Raw genomic sequence first — 13493 nt, 5'->3', positions numbered from 1 at the left:
GGGGTGGGATGAGAAGACCCTATGGGGGGATAATGGGGGTAGAGAAGAAAGTGGGAGTCAGGACCATGTCCCAGTGTTACAGAACACCTGGGGGGAATGATATACTATTACAGAAAGGACCCCCCCTTTCTCTCTGGGGGTCCCCCCACACACCTACTAGGTTCGCCTTGCCCACCACCAGAGGAAAGATGTCTCTCTCAATGCCAGAGACTGGTGAAAAGGAAAGAAATTATTTATTTAAAAGTTATACAGACTTAGAGCAATGACTTAATGTCTTCATTAAAATACTAAAGTCCTTTAGAATACCCACAGATGCACACAGTCCTTCCTTCTCCCTCTGCCCAGTCCGGGGTACCATATCTCAGGAAAAGAAGTAGAAGTCTGTGATTCAGGCTCCTGGCACCATCAGCTGTGTTGCCACAACGAGGTCCCCACGCTAATCTCCCCCTACTCGACCAAAGCCGGGTCGTTCTCTCTCCCTTCAATTCTCCACCCATATCACGTGATCCTCTCTCTCCCGTAAAGCTACTGCACCTGGGTTTAAATCCCAGCGCCCGTCTTCCTCTGCAGCCCCATTTCCAACTCCTCCTACAATCAGTTACACCTGCCAGCATTTCCCCATTGTTCCAGCTTTACTGGGCTGCCATAGTAAGTTTGAGCAGGTGTGGCCCTGTGGCGTGGAGCCAACCTTCTCCAGGCTCTCACACAGGTGCTGCAACCAGGCAACCAGGGGGCGTTGCTTCCCAGTTACATCTTGGGTGGAAGTCACTCCCATCCCCCTGGCTCAAAGCATGGCCACAGCTATTCAACACATCTATGAAACCAATGAAAGGTTATAGATGTTAAATGACCATGCCAGGGGCAAGCTGCAAAGCTGTTGCTATACAAAATAGCTCTGAATGGCCCTGCTCCTGCTCCATGTGTCCCTTCCCCCAGGTCAGGCTTATGGGGATGAGGACATCCTATATATTTTTTTCTAATATTTCCTGGACACCTTGAGTTCTGGACCCCATTACAAATCCCTATTTGGGGCCCTCCTCTTGGCTGCACCCTGTTACACCAGGACTGCCAACATTTTTGAGCTCACGTGAGGAACCAGAGCCTGGAAATGAGACTTCTACAAGTGGCTGTCATGGTAAGGGGAAATCCTAGAGGTTGTGGTGTCATGGGTCCCAAGGGAAAAAAAACTGGGTTCAAGCAGAACAGGGGAGTAGGCTGTTGACTACTGCTGAAAAGACAGTGGAGGTCAGGGTGAGTTGACGGGAGCTGGTCAGTGGAGCAGAGGTGGGGAGGCCTGGAGCAGAGCAGGTCAGGGAGGGGCCGATGGGGGAGGGGCTGGGGAGTGAGGAGACTTGGCAGTTGCTATAGGCAACACTGTCAGGAAGTTATGCTGAGAAGGGGCAGAGGAATGAAGGAGTTGCTTCAGCAGAAGAGTGGAGTCAAGTGACAGATTATTTTCTTTTTAAAGTTGGAGCCGCGAGAGCATGGTATTTTACAAATGGGAAAGATCCAGAAGCAGGGGGAAATGCATGATGCTCGAAAAGGAGGCAGTAACAGCAGGAGCAAAATCCCCACAAAGACCAGAGTTTTCGGGGCAGATTATTTACTTGTGCAATTAAGATGATCACGAAGCACCACTATTAGGCAACAGATTGAATGCAGAAGCATGGAGGGGAGGGGAAACAGCTGTATTTTTTAAAGCCAGGTATTAAAGAGGATTGCGAAATGTAAAACAATGCCACCCCTCTCACCTTGATAAAATATACATCCTGCCCTGGCTGAATAGGTAGCTCAGCTGGTTAGAGCATCAGCCTGATACACCAACGTTGTGGGTTCAAGCCCCGACGACAAGGGCACATGCAGGAAACAAGTAGCGAGTGGAAAGATAAGTGAAACAACAAATCCATCAGTCTCTCTCTTTTCTCTCTCCCTTTTTCTAAGATATAAATAAAATTTTAAAATTAAAAATTACACATTTACGAAAAATGTGTTATGTTAACATGTAATGAGTTTATTGTTATTTTAAATAAATTAAAATTTTCAAAATTAAAAAAAGAGAAGCAGCCACTATTAAAAGACACTAAAGTAAAAGAGAGGTTGTAGCCTCAAAAATTAAACTGAAAGCAAGGTTTGAAGCAGATATTTAGAAGGCCTTGGTGATTGAATCTGTGCATATCCAGCCTTGCCAAGGAGAAAGGTACTGAATCCAGGTCAGTCTAGAACATTCCAGGCACCGAACAGTTTTGCTCTTCAGTAAGCTGTGGTGTTTTTCCAGTCTCCCTAAAAACCTGGGTGACATTTTCCTGAGGACTGTCCAACTCAGTTTGCCTGAGAGACAAGCCCTGAGTGCTGCTCTGGTTACTGACCCAGTCCCTGGGACAGTGATAGCAGGTAAGAGGCAGCTCAGAACAGAGTTTCCGTTACACCAGACAGAAGCGTGGGGCTGCCTGTGTCCTAGAATTACAGTGGCTTCTGCTGACACGTGACGAGAGGTCCCTTCTAGAGTGTGGCCCACTTGCTGTCCTCTCCCTAGCCACCCCACCCTCTTATCTGTTCCCTAAGGAACTAAAGGGGATAGCTCTGAGTATGCATTTTCCCCTTACCTTTCCATCTCTGTTAATGCTGCTCACTCTTCAAGGCCTAACTTGTTTCTCCTCGATTCAATACACATCCATCAATTGCTCTGTGTTTGGTCCTGTGCTTTTATTTATCCTTAATATAATTTAATAGCCACAAAGCACTTGAAGGTGGGTATTAATTATTGTTCCCATTAACAAATGAAGACAGGGTGGCTCAGAGAGGCTAGGTTACTTGCTCTAAACCACACAGCTTGCAAATGGTGGAAACAGGATTAAAAATCCAGGACTGTGGCCCTTCCAACAGGAAGCTCTGCCTGCCTGCAAGTGTTTCTAGGATACAGACTCTGGAGTCCAGCAGAAGTCTGAAAGCATTAGACAAAGAGGCAAATTGCAGTAACACAAGATAAGCCACCACTACATAAACAATGTCATTACAAAGCAAACTGAGGTAAGAGAACATACGAATTGCTATGGACTTCAAGAGGGGGCCAGAAAACGCTCCTTGGAGGAGGTGATATGTGCCATGGGCCTTGAGGGTTGGACCTGACTAGCAGGGCTGAGGCAGTGGGGAATGTGTGCGAAGACAAAGGAGCAGCCTCTCCTGACGACAGACCCAATCCACTCAGTACCTCAGCCCAGCTTGGCCACCTCCCCCTCCCCTGCACAGCCCTCCCCAGCTCTCACATTTCCTTTATCCCTGCATCCCCGAGCGGTTGTGAAACATTTACCAGCTCCTGGCACCCCCTGGCTCCACTCCAATTTCAAATCAGCTTGTGCACATATCAGGGACAGGGCAGAGGGAGGCTCTCAGAGCAGCCAATCCATGGAGTGATTTTGAAATCATTCTGCTCTGGGATTCGGAGTCAACCAGGCTGGAGGCACAATCCTCTGTGCTTATGTCGATGGTGACCTTACTTGGGGAGGGGGAGTCTCGTCCCAATGTATGGCAGTGATACAGTTTCCTTTTCAAACAAAATTTTCTACAGTACAAAAAAGAGTCATTTTAAAAAATAACACAAAGTAAATGATAGCACAGGTAATACAGGGTGGGGCAAAAGTAGGTTTACAGTTGTGATATGTGAAACAGAGTTTATTCCTGTATTATTAATTATTGTGTTATTTTCCACAAGAACAACTGCAGACGACTTTTGCCCCGCCCTGTGCACAGAAGTGGCAGACCACAATGGTGGCCCGCAATGCCCACACTTCGGGAAACACCACTCAGTGATGCGGAACCAGGCTCTGAAGACGTTCTCCTGGGCTCCAATTCAGACATCCCTGATGAACTCTGGCCTTTCGAGCTGACAGCCCCAGTGTGCTCATCCGGATGACAGGCACAGACTCCTTAGGGTTCCTGTCAGGGGCCAGTGAGATCAGGGGAGGGGGTTGGGCACAAACTGGGCTGCCTGAAGAGGGAGCCTGGGGAGAAGCCCGGCCAGCCGGGCCTGCTCCCCGACCCAAACCCTGCAACGCCTTCCACTTCCTCTGATGGGAGGAACGTAAATATTCACAACACACAGCACTTTTTTCAGTAATCACCCCACCGCAGTAGCCGGCAACCCTGCGGGCCATGACTCAGCATCCCCTTCGGCTCCATCCACCGGAGGAGCTGGCGCCTGCGGGAGGCCAGGCCGCCACCCTGACAGAGATGAATAAACAGCCCACTGCCAGTTGATTATATAAGCTTTGGGTTTTTGTTTTTTTACTTCCCTGGGCAGGGTGGGGAGGTGTGGGGGGAAGCCAAAAGGGCACTTTTAGAGCAGGTAACATAAACTAGTAGATACATACAGTGAATACCGGTTGAAGAGTCCTCATTCCTTTGTATTGGCTTTACAGTGATCAAACAGCTTGCGGTTTAAATAAAAAGACGCCCGAAAATTTAAAATAAAATATGAAATATAATAAAATAAAACCCCAGTGCAGCGGAGAGGTAGAAGAGGGTATGGAGGGATAAATGGCGATGGAAGAAGACTTGGCCTTGACTGGGGTGGTGAGCACGTGACGGGAGAAACTCGGTGCTTCTCACCAGTGCTATGAGGACTTGGAGCTCAGCGAGTCTAGTAGCGTGCGAACAGGGTTTATTGGTGATCCGTTCTCCTGGAAGGGACCGGGCCTAGTTAAGGTGGGGGTCGGAGGCTGAAAGGCGTAGGTTCGGGGTGAAGCAGGGCAAGGGTGGCCAAAGGCTGGTGTGGCAAACACAGGGGTGGTGAGGGCTGGGGCAGCAAGCGCATCCAGCCAGAGAGCCCAGAGCGCAGCCCCAGTCCTTTGTCCTGAGGACTTAGAGTTGGTGGGATGGGAGTGGGTGAAAAGGTTACATATTGATTGACAGGTAAAGGTGATGCTAGCTTTCCTGGACTGGGGCATGAATAGCCAAAGCTATTAATGGGCTTCTCCCTTGAGGCACTATGGGCCCATTTCAGCCTTTCAGGCCCTGGGATGAAAGCAGTTTCCGAGGCTTTCTTTCCCAGATAATGTAAAAGATAAATAGAGTTTCAGGGACTGCGGAGTCAGTGGGTGGGAAATGTATCCCTCCCCCTCCCTGCCTTGGTTTGCTATCTGCCCTACCTAACACTCAGTGCCCTCTGAGTGCCAGTCCTCTGTGTTGGGCTGTTTTGCTGGCAGGAATGGAAATCAGCGATGTCCTCGGTGACAGGCAGCAGCCATGTTAATGGGCATTTGTGCTGGGAAGGCACTGGCTGCCTGATCTCCCCACCCTTCAACACCTGCTCTGGGCCTGGCCGGCTGACTTCTGTGCTTTACATCCACATAACTGCCTTGCCCTTTGGCCTCCAACTGGACTGGTCTTTGGGGGATATGGGCAGGAGATCAGAGCTTGGGGGTACGTATGCCCTCCACTCCTGCCCTGTAGTGTGTCAGGTAATTGCCCCTCCCCACACCCTGTCAGACCCAGGAACAGTAAAGAGTAAATGCTCCCTGCAGTCTAGCTCCAGGGTACTAGCTCCACTACTCACCCTGTCGGTGTCCCTGCGGCTTACCCACACCTCTGTACATGGTCCCTCACATTCTCCTTAATCATCACACTGAGTGTCTTGCCCAGGCCCAGGCCCAGCCTGCTACCTAGCAATAGCATGCTTAATATATCCCAGGCTATTCTCTGAATTTATACCCATTAAGCCATTCAGTCATCCCAACAACATCACAACAACCCTATGAGGTAGATAGCAGTATCGCCCAGTTTACAAATGAGGAAACTGAGGCACAGAGAGGTCAATCACTTGCCCAAGTTCACACCATAGTAAGCGTGGCAGGACCAGCATTCAAACCCAGGCAGCGGAGCTGCTGACACCGCTCTGCGTTAGGATAGGTAAGGGGACAGGGAAGTGTGTGTGTGTCTAGTTTTGCTCCTGGGAGTACAGGTCCAGCCATATACATAGGCTTCTGAAGTCTGGAATGCAGTTCAGAAACAGAAAGACCCCCCAGGTCCCTCTGAAGATGCCTCACAGCTCATGGTTCTGCTGCGTCACTGCAACTCAGCCACAGCCTCTCTGCCTGCCCTGTCGCCAGCACCCTGCTTCTATCTGCTCTTCTCCCATCCTCGTTGCTCCTGCCCAGTGCCTTTAGCCTGTACCCTCCACCACTGATACTGACCCAGGGTGCCCAAGAGAGGGTCTGATTGACGGCCAACCACCAGTCAGTCTGCCCTACTCTAAAAGTCACTGGCCTATCCCTGGTTCAGGAGCTACGTGGCTGCCACAAGGAGATGGGGGTCAGTGGAAAGACAGCAAGAGCCCCACTGCAGGATTGCTTCATGGCAGAGAAAACAAGAGCATACAGGGGCAGAAGGTTGCACAGCTGCTCTAAGGTAGACTTGCAGGCATTCTGGTGGGGGGCAGGGTGAAGGATAGACATTCTCACTCCTCCCAACTGTCCCAGAGACCGTGGTTGCATCCTGGCTGTCCCCAAGAGCAAGAAACTGATGCAAAATAACTCTGACCCAGTTCTGCGAGGTTAGGTGAGACAGACACATGTCTCAGGAGCATCCACAACACACTCGGGCCTCAGGCCTGGCCCAAGTCCATCTCTGCAGACACCCACCCCTGCTCAGCAGCTGCAGCTGGGCACGGGGCAGGGGGGCAGGGGCACAGGGACAGGCTACCTAGAAGAGGACAAAAGCAGGCCAGCAACCATGTGAAGCCCCTTCTCTGACCCCTGGGAGAGTGGCAAGTACCCAGATTTTGACAGGCCCCTCTATGCACATTCCTTAGGCGTCCTCCACTCCATCTCCCTGAACTTCCCAGTTTCCAAACACACCATGCTCATGGCTGTCTGTCTCTGCTCCTGTCCCAGCCCCTCCCACAGCCCAGAAAGTCTTTCTCCACTTTCTTCCAGCAAATTACCTTGCACTTGAGGAAACCTTCCCAGATACCCCAAATCACTTGTCCTGTCACCTGAGTCCCCCCTTCTTGGTTCTCTGGAATGGCCTTTACCATGTCCCACTACTAGTTCTTAGCTGTCTTTCTCCTCCATTAAACCATGAGCTCCTCAAGAGCAAGGCCTGGGTCTGATTCCCTCTTATATTCTAGGGCCCTACCCCAGACCAGGAACATACTAGATGGTCCCCAAGTGAGTATTAAAGAAATGCATAGATAAAGAGCACAGGGCATACTCAGAATAGGACGGTGACTGTTGTTTCCCCTGGCAAGCAGAGCCTGAGAAGAGGCTTAGATGGAGTATATATGGGGTAGTGACGCCAAGGAATGGGGGCACATGCTGGGGAGAGGGGGAGGGGCAAGAGGGAAAGCTGTCATGAGGCTGTGCCTTCAACTGGTCATGCCTGTGGACATCTGCCCCTCAAGGCTGCTGGGGACTCTTAGGAACTGTGTAGAAAGACCTCAGAACTGCCTACCTCTCAGACAACAGAGGGGAGTCTTCACTCTCTAGTTCCCACCCCTCCCCATTCATCAAATGTTGCCCACGGCATGCTAAGTCTCTTGCACGTCCAAAAGGCAACCAGGAGACAAGCGTGCCCTCTGTCCCACACTGCAGGGTCAGGGAGATGTCAGGCAGAAAGTGAGCCATTCTCCACGCCGCTGAAGCAACAGGAGACGGTCACATGTGCCTGAAGCAGGTTGCCACAGCAGTGGCTAAAGTAGTAGCTGGGCCAAGAGGAGGTAAAGCAGCCACACAGGTATAAGGAGAAGGAGACACTAAGGCTGAAAAAGCAGGGAGAAGGTTGTATCACAGGCGGCCCAAGCATTATGGCTTCTGGGTAGGCTACCAAGGGCTACTGCACATTTCCGTGCAATGCAGTACTACCAATGTCAGCACCAGGGGGTGGCTTGAGTTCGTTCTCGTCCCCTCCCCCTATAAACAATCAGCCCTTTCCCAAGACCTCTCCAACTAAACATATAATCTTGGTAGAAGCCAATGCAAGTCCTGTACTCCCACTGCCATCAGTCGACAGCCACGCCTAAGCCCTGCTAGGTAGAAATACCCCACTTGAGGGCTGCTGTCTCTATCCTCCCATGAAGAACTCCTTACAAATATATAAAAATGCATTTACATTTTGAAATGTTTAGTTCTTCCTTGTGTATATCTTTAAGATCTAAAGAAAAAGGAACTTGGGAAACTTTAATAAAGAAACCAGTCAAGAGGGACTTAACTTCTTACAACCCATCAGGGGTCTTCAGATAATGGGGAGCAGTCAATTCCATTCCGATTGCCAAAAATGCCTAGAAACGTGATGGGTGAAAGAAAGAAACAAACATACAAAACAAAAAGCACCTTCAAGGGAGGCCCCTGAAGAGGACATGGGGCACAAGGACAGGACTCCCCGGTCACATGCAGTGGGGGCTGCTTTAGGAGCACCTCCCCCTGCTCTGCGGTGTCCCCTGCTCCGACCGTGTGTCTCGTCGTCATCTTGCCTCCTGACGCTGGGGCACATACATGTGAATATCCTCCAGGGCTGTTTTCTTTGTCTTTTTGAGGTAACATAGATTTTCCTGAACAGTCCAAGGTTAAAGGCAAGATGAGAGATTAAGATTTATTTTCTTGTATGAGTCAGAGTTCACCAAATGTTTTGAGTAGTGACGACGCTACTGAGACAAGGTTATGGCATTCCGGTGTGATGTTCAATTAAAACTGTTCCTCGGATCAAGGGCACCGTCACTGTCGGTGACAGTGCAAATTACACATCACCCTGAAAGTCAGCTGCTGGGAATTTATCCTAAGGAGTGAATAAAGAATGTGGGGTAAGAGTTAGTTATGAGGATATTAACTGCTGCTCTTTAAAAGGGCAAAAATTTAGAAACAGTATAAATTCCCAAAAGAGGAGGATTAAAGATAATACCATCATACAGTAGAATACTATATTCCAACTGCCATTAATGTAAACACCACATATAATATATATTCTTATTACATTTATACATATAAATGGGGTTGTGAGTATTTTAGATGTTCTTTTGCTTGCTTTCTTCATTATGAGTGGGAACTGCTTTTGTAATATAGAAAAAATAATGAAAGAATAGTCCCACTGAGAGGATTCCCATTTGCTGGTGCCCAAGGTGATCATAATTTACCTCTTTTTCCAGCTTCAGCTCAAGGAGCAGGTTAATTTTTCCCGCTTTACCAGGACATGCCACACACTGCAAACTTCTGGAGACACAGTTGTGAAGGTGGGGTACAGTCCCTGGCCTTCAGGAAATCATGTCAAGTGGTACACACAGACCTTAAGGGAAACTCATCAGCAATGGCAGAGAAGCCTAGCACGTGACACACAGCTGAGCCTCCAAGAACCAGATACTATGTTAAAGTGCTTGGAAAGGCAACGCTACACTGACGCGGGCTCCCAAACACCGACCATCACAGGTACCAGCTCACAGGAAAAGCTAAGCTCAGTTGTCACAGAACTGGTATAGCATATATAGCACGGGAGGGAGTGGTCATAGGCCCTCCCTGTAACAAGCTCTCGTGAGTAGGTAGAATCTGAGAAAAGCAGCCATCCTTCCAAAAGCACCCAGTGATATTATAATAATGTTTCCCTCCTATAGAAGAATACTAAAAAACACTATTTTAAAAGAAGACATTTCACTTTCTTTGCTACTAGACATTTTGTATCTTCTCAAATTTTCAAGCGCGTCGATTTTTCAGTAATCACATTTGCATGTTGCCCCCTAGTGCTCATCTGTATTATCGCACGCTGTTGTAACAGTAAGGACTGAGTGAAGGAGGCAGGTCTGTCGGAGCCCCTTGATTTCCCAGAAGGGGAAAAATAAGTGCATTGAATATGTGATAGAACTTTCAAAACTACACAAATAGTCACTTAAATTACAAAACATAAGCTATGGCTCTATTTTTTAATAACAATATAAAATTTGCTAGTTTGCATTCAGCATAATAATAGGTAATATTTAATGTACACTCAACATGGGCAAGGCACAGTGCTAAGTGCATTGCATATATTAACTCATTTAATCCTCACAACAATCCTAAGAGGGGAGAACTATTAGTTGGTCTGAGCTTGTGCAGTGCCTCACAATTCAAAAGGGGATAGATAGGAAATGTAGGATCAGAACAAAGCAAAGGGGACTGTGATCTGCAGACAGAGGAACAGTGGAATGAAGGACCACACTCAAGGTCAGTGCTCAGTAGAGTTGCCACATTAGTTGTTGTTTTGTGTCTGGGTGACGTGCTTTTAGGTTACCCGCAAAATTAAGCCATCTCCTTTTTTTAACTTCTTTATTGAGATATAACTTACAAATCATACAATTTATCCTCTTGAAGGGTACAATGCAATGGTTGTTAGTAGGTTCACAGAGATGGGTAACAACTTCACAATCATTTTCGTCATCCCTAAAGGAAACCGCTTGCCCATTACCAGTCACGCCTCGTCTCCCCAAACTCCAATGATCCTAGGCGACCACTAGCCCACTGTCTCCATATATTTGCTGAGTTTGCCTACTCTACAGTTCATAAAAATGGCATCACACAGTACATGGTCCTTCATGACTGGCTTCTTTAATTCAGCGTGTTTTCAAGGTTCATTTCTTTTTATTGCCAGATAATAGTTCATTATAGGAATATACCATATTTTAATTCTCCATTTATCATGTTATAAACATTTGGGTATTTCCACTTTTTGACTTATGAATAGTGCTGACATGGACATTTATGTACAAGTTTTTGTGTGGATGTATGTTTCTCTTGGGCGTATTCCTAGGAGTGGAGTTGCTGGGTCACATGGTGATTCCATGATTAACATCAAGAACCTGCCAGACTGTTTTCCAAAGTGGCTGCACCATTTTACATTCCCAGTGGCAGTATATGAGTGTTCCGATTTCTCCACATTCTTCCTGACACACGTCTTAATGAGTGTCATGTAGTACCTCCTGTGGTTTTGTTTGGTATGTATCTGGTAACTAATAATGTCGAAAATATACAAGCACTTACTTTTGATACTGGTAATACAGGAGCTACAAAACCCAAAGTAAAATAATCTGGTCTTACTTTTATTAACCATCTCTAGGCCACACTGGGAGAAGAAGAATCTTAGGCCACACATTAAATACACTGTGACACATAATCACACAAAAAAATCTCATAATGTTTTCAATAAATTTACGATTTTGTGTTGGGCCTCATTCATAGCCATCTCAAGCTGCATGCAACCCTAGAGCTTGAACATATCAGATAAAACACAATAAACCACCAGAAGAGATGGAGTTGAAAGTTCTGAAGATGGCAAGTCATTATTCATTCATTTATTTGAGCCCCTGTTGGATGCAAGAGACTGTTCTTGGTGCTGGGAGAAAGGTGGACAGACACACAGGAGCAGTTTCTGCCCTCACAGAGCTTAATATTCTGTTAGGGGACACTGGTTAAGGAACTACTTAGGTAATAAAATAATTACAGTCATGAAAAACGCTGTGAAAGAGAAGTAGGAGAGGCTCTGAGACCTGTAACGGAGGGTCGTGACTTGATGTGAGGGCCTATGGAAGGCCTCAGAAGGATGGTTCACTGTCAGAACAGGGGGCGGTGGCACGAAGTGGTGGGGGTTATGTGGGGTGGGTGCTGAACAGGTGTGAGGGACTGAAAGTTGGCTGCAGTGTGGGCACCAAGGAAAGGAGGCTGGAGACACAAGCCAGGTCATGCAAGGCATTACAATTTGTGTTCAGGGTTTTGACCTTTTCCCCAAGAACAATAAGAAGCCATTGTTGGAAGGGGTTTAAGTTTTAAAAGTTGGATGATAGGGTTGTATTGGCACTTTTAAATGATCATTCTGGCTGCAGTTGGAAAATGCAGTGTGCAGAATGCAATTTGAAACCCAAGGGAATGTAAGCAGACCTTTCAGGAAGCAATTTTGACTATTCCAGGCTAGAGGTAAAGGTAGCCTAATTCTAGGGTTGGGAGAAATTCTGAAGAAACTTGGCAAATGATTCGATTTGGTAGCTAGGAAATGGAAGACGTTGAGGATGACTCTGCAGATACATAATAGTGGCATAGGCTTACTAATGGGAACCCCAGGGAAGAAACAAGTTGGGGACAGGAGACATCATGACTTCATTTCTGAGAAAGTAAATTTCGGTGCCCAGAAAACACCAGGTGGAGCATGGAATGGGCAGTTTGATATGCAAGTTGGGAACTCAGAGGAACATTCCAAGCTGGCGGCACACATGTGGGATCCCGGGTATAGATGGCAAATACGACCCTGTGTGGACATGAGCTTATTTGTGGGGAAGGCATGGACCTAGAAGAGAAGGAAGCCCAAGGGCAAGGCATGAGTCACCACAATATTGGAAGGTGACAGGGAAGGGAACTGGCCAGCTGAAGAAGCTGAGGAGAGAGTAAAGAGGTAAGATGAGAACTGGGAAGGGATTCAAGTCAAGAGATAAAAGAGTTTAGAGGAGAGAGTGATCGGTGTGACTGGAAACTGCCAAGAGGCGTACAACATGATGACCACTGGATTTAACAACAGAGGGTGACATCGGTGACCTTACGGAAGGGGCTCCCAATAGGCCTCCCAAAGATGCCACTGTGGCATGTGAGTTATTTTGAGCCAAAAGCAGCTGAGACCCTGCAGGCTCACAAGAAACATTTACCTCTTCCTTAAAGGATTTAAGTTTGGGGCCTTGCCCGTGATAAGAGTTATTACCAGAGATAAATTTTTCTGACTTATCTGTAGGGCAGGGACATTACTGAACACCTGCTCTGCTTACCATTCTTCTGAGGAGCCTTACCTCTCTCATCCTTAGCTCAGAAAGCCACGTATACCTCACTTTAACTTTTCGTCTCTGATCCTCTCATGCCTTGGGCTTTCTGACTCTTTCAAGTATGTGGCGTTCCCGTACATGTACATGCAATTAAATTGGGTTATTTTTCCTTGCTAATCTGTGTCATGTTGATTTGATTATTAGACCAGCCAGAAGAGCCCAGACAGGAGGAGAAAAGTTTCTTCCTCCCCGACATGCAGTTGAGCAGTAGGGGCTGAGGTCAGGCTGGAGTGAGGGGAAGTAAGGACACTGAGACATGTGAGCAGGCAACTCCTCCGAGAACAGTGGAGGTAAAGGGCAAGGATGGGGCGGGGAGTAGCTGCAAGATGTGTGGCCAAGGGGTGGTTGAGTGTAAGATGGCAAGATGAGGTGTGTTTAAAGGTGGATGAGAAGGACCCACAGAACTGGCAGAGACAAGAGGATGGGGACACAGGGGGCTACGATCAGAGTGACAGAAAGCTTGGCTTCCAGGGTCAGACCACTTGAGTTCAATTCTTATTCCTCTGCCTGCTACCCGTATGGCTTTGGGTGGGGTAACTGGCCTCTCTGTGCCCAGTTTTTCCCGCTGTAAAATGTACAAAAATGAAACTACTGTGAGGAAGGATAAACAAGATAATATATAGAAGAGGCTGAGGCTTGGAGAGAGTCATTTTGACAATGCAGGCTCCCTAACCCACACTGA

This window comes from Desmodus rotundus, chromosome 2 (genome assembly GCF_022682495.2).
Source record: "Desmodus rotundus isolate HL8 chromosome 2, HLdesRot8A.1, whole genome shotgun sequence".
Classification (NCBI taxonomy): Eukaryota; Metazoa; Chordata; class Mammalia; order Chiroptera; family Phyllostomidae; genus Desmodus; species Desmodus rotundus.
This window is presented reverse-complemented; position numbering follows the sequence as displayed.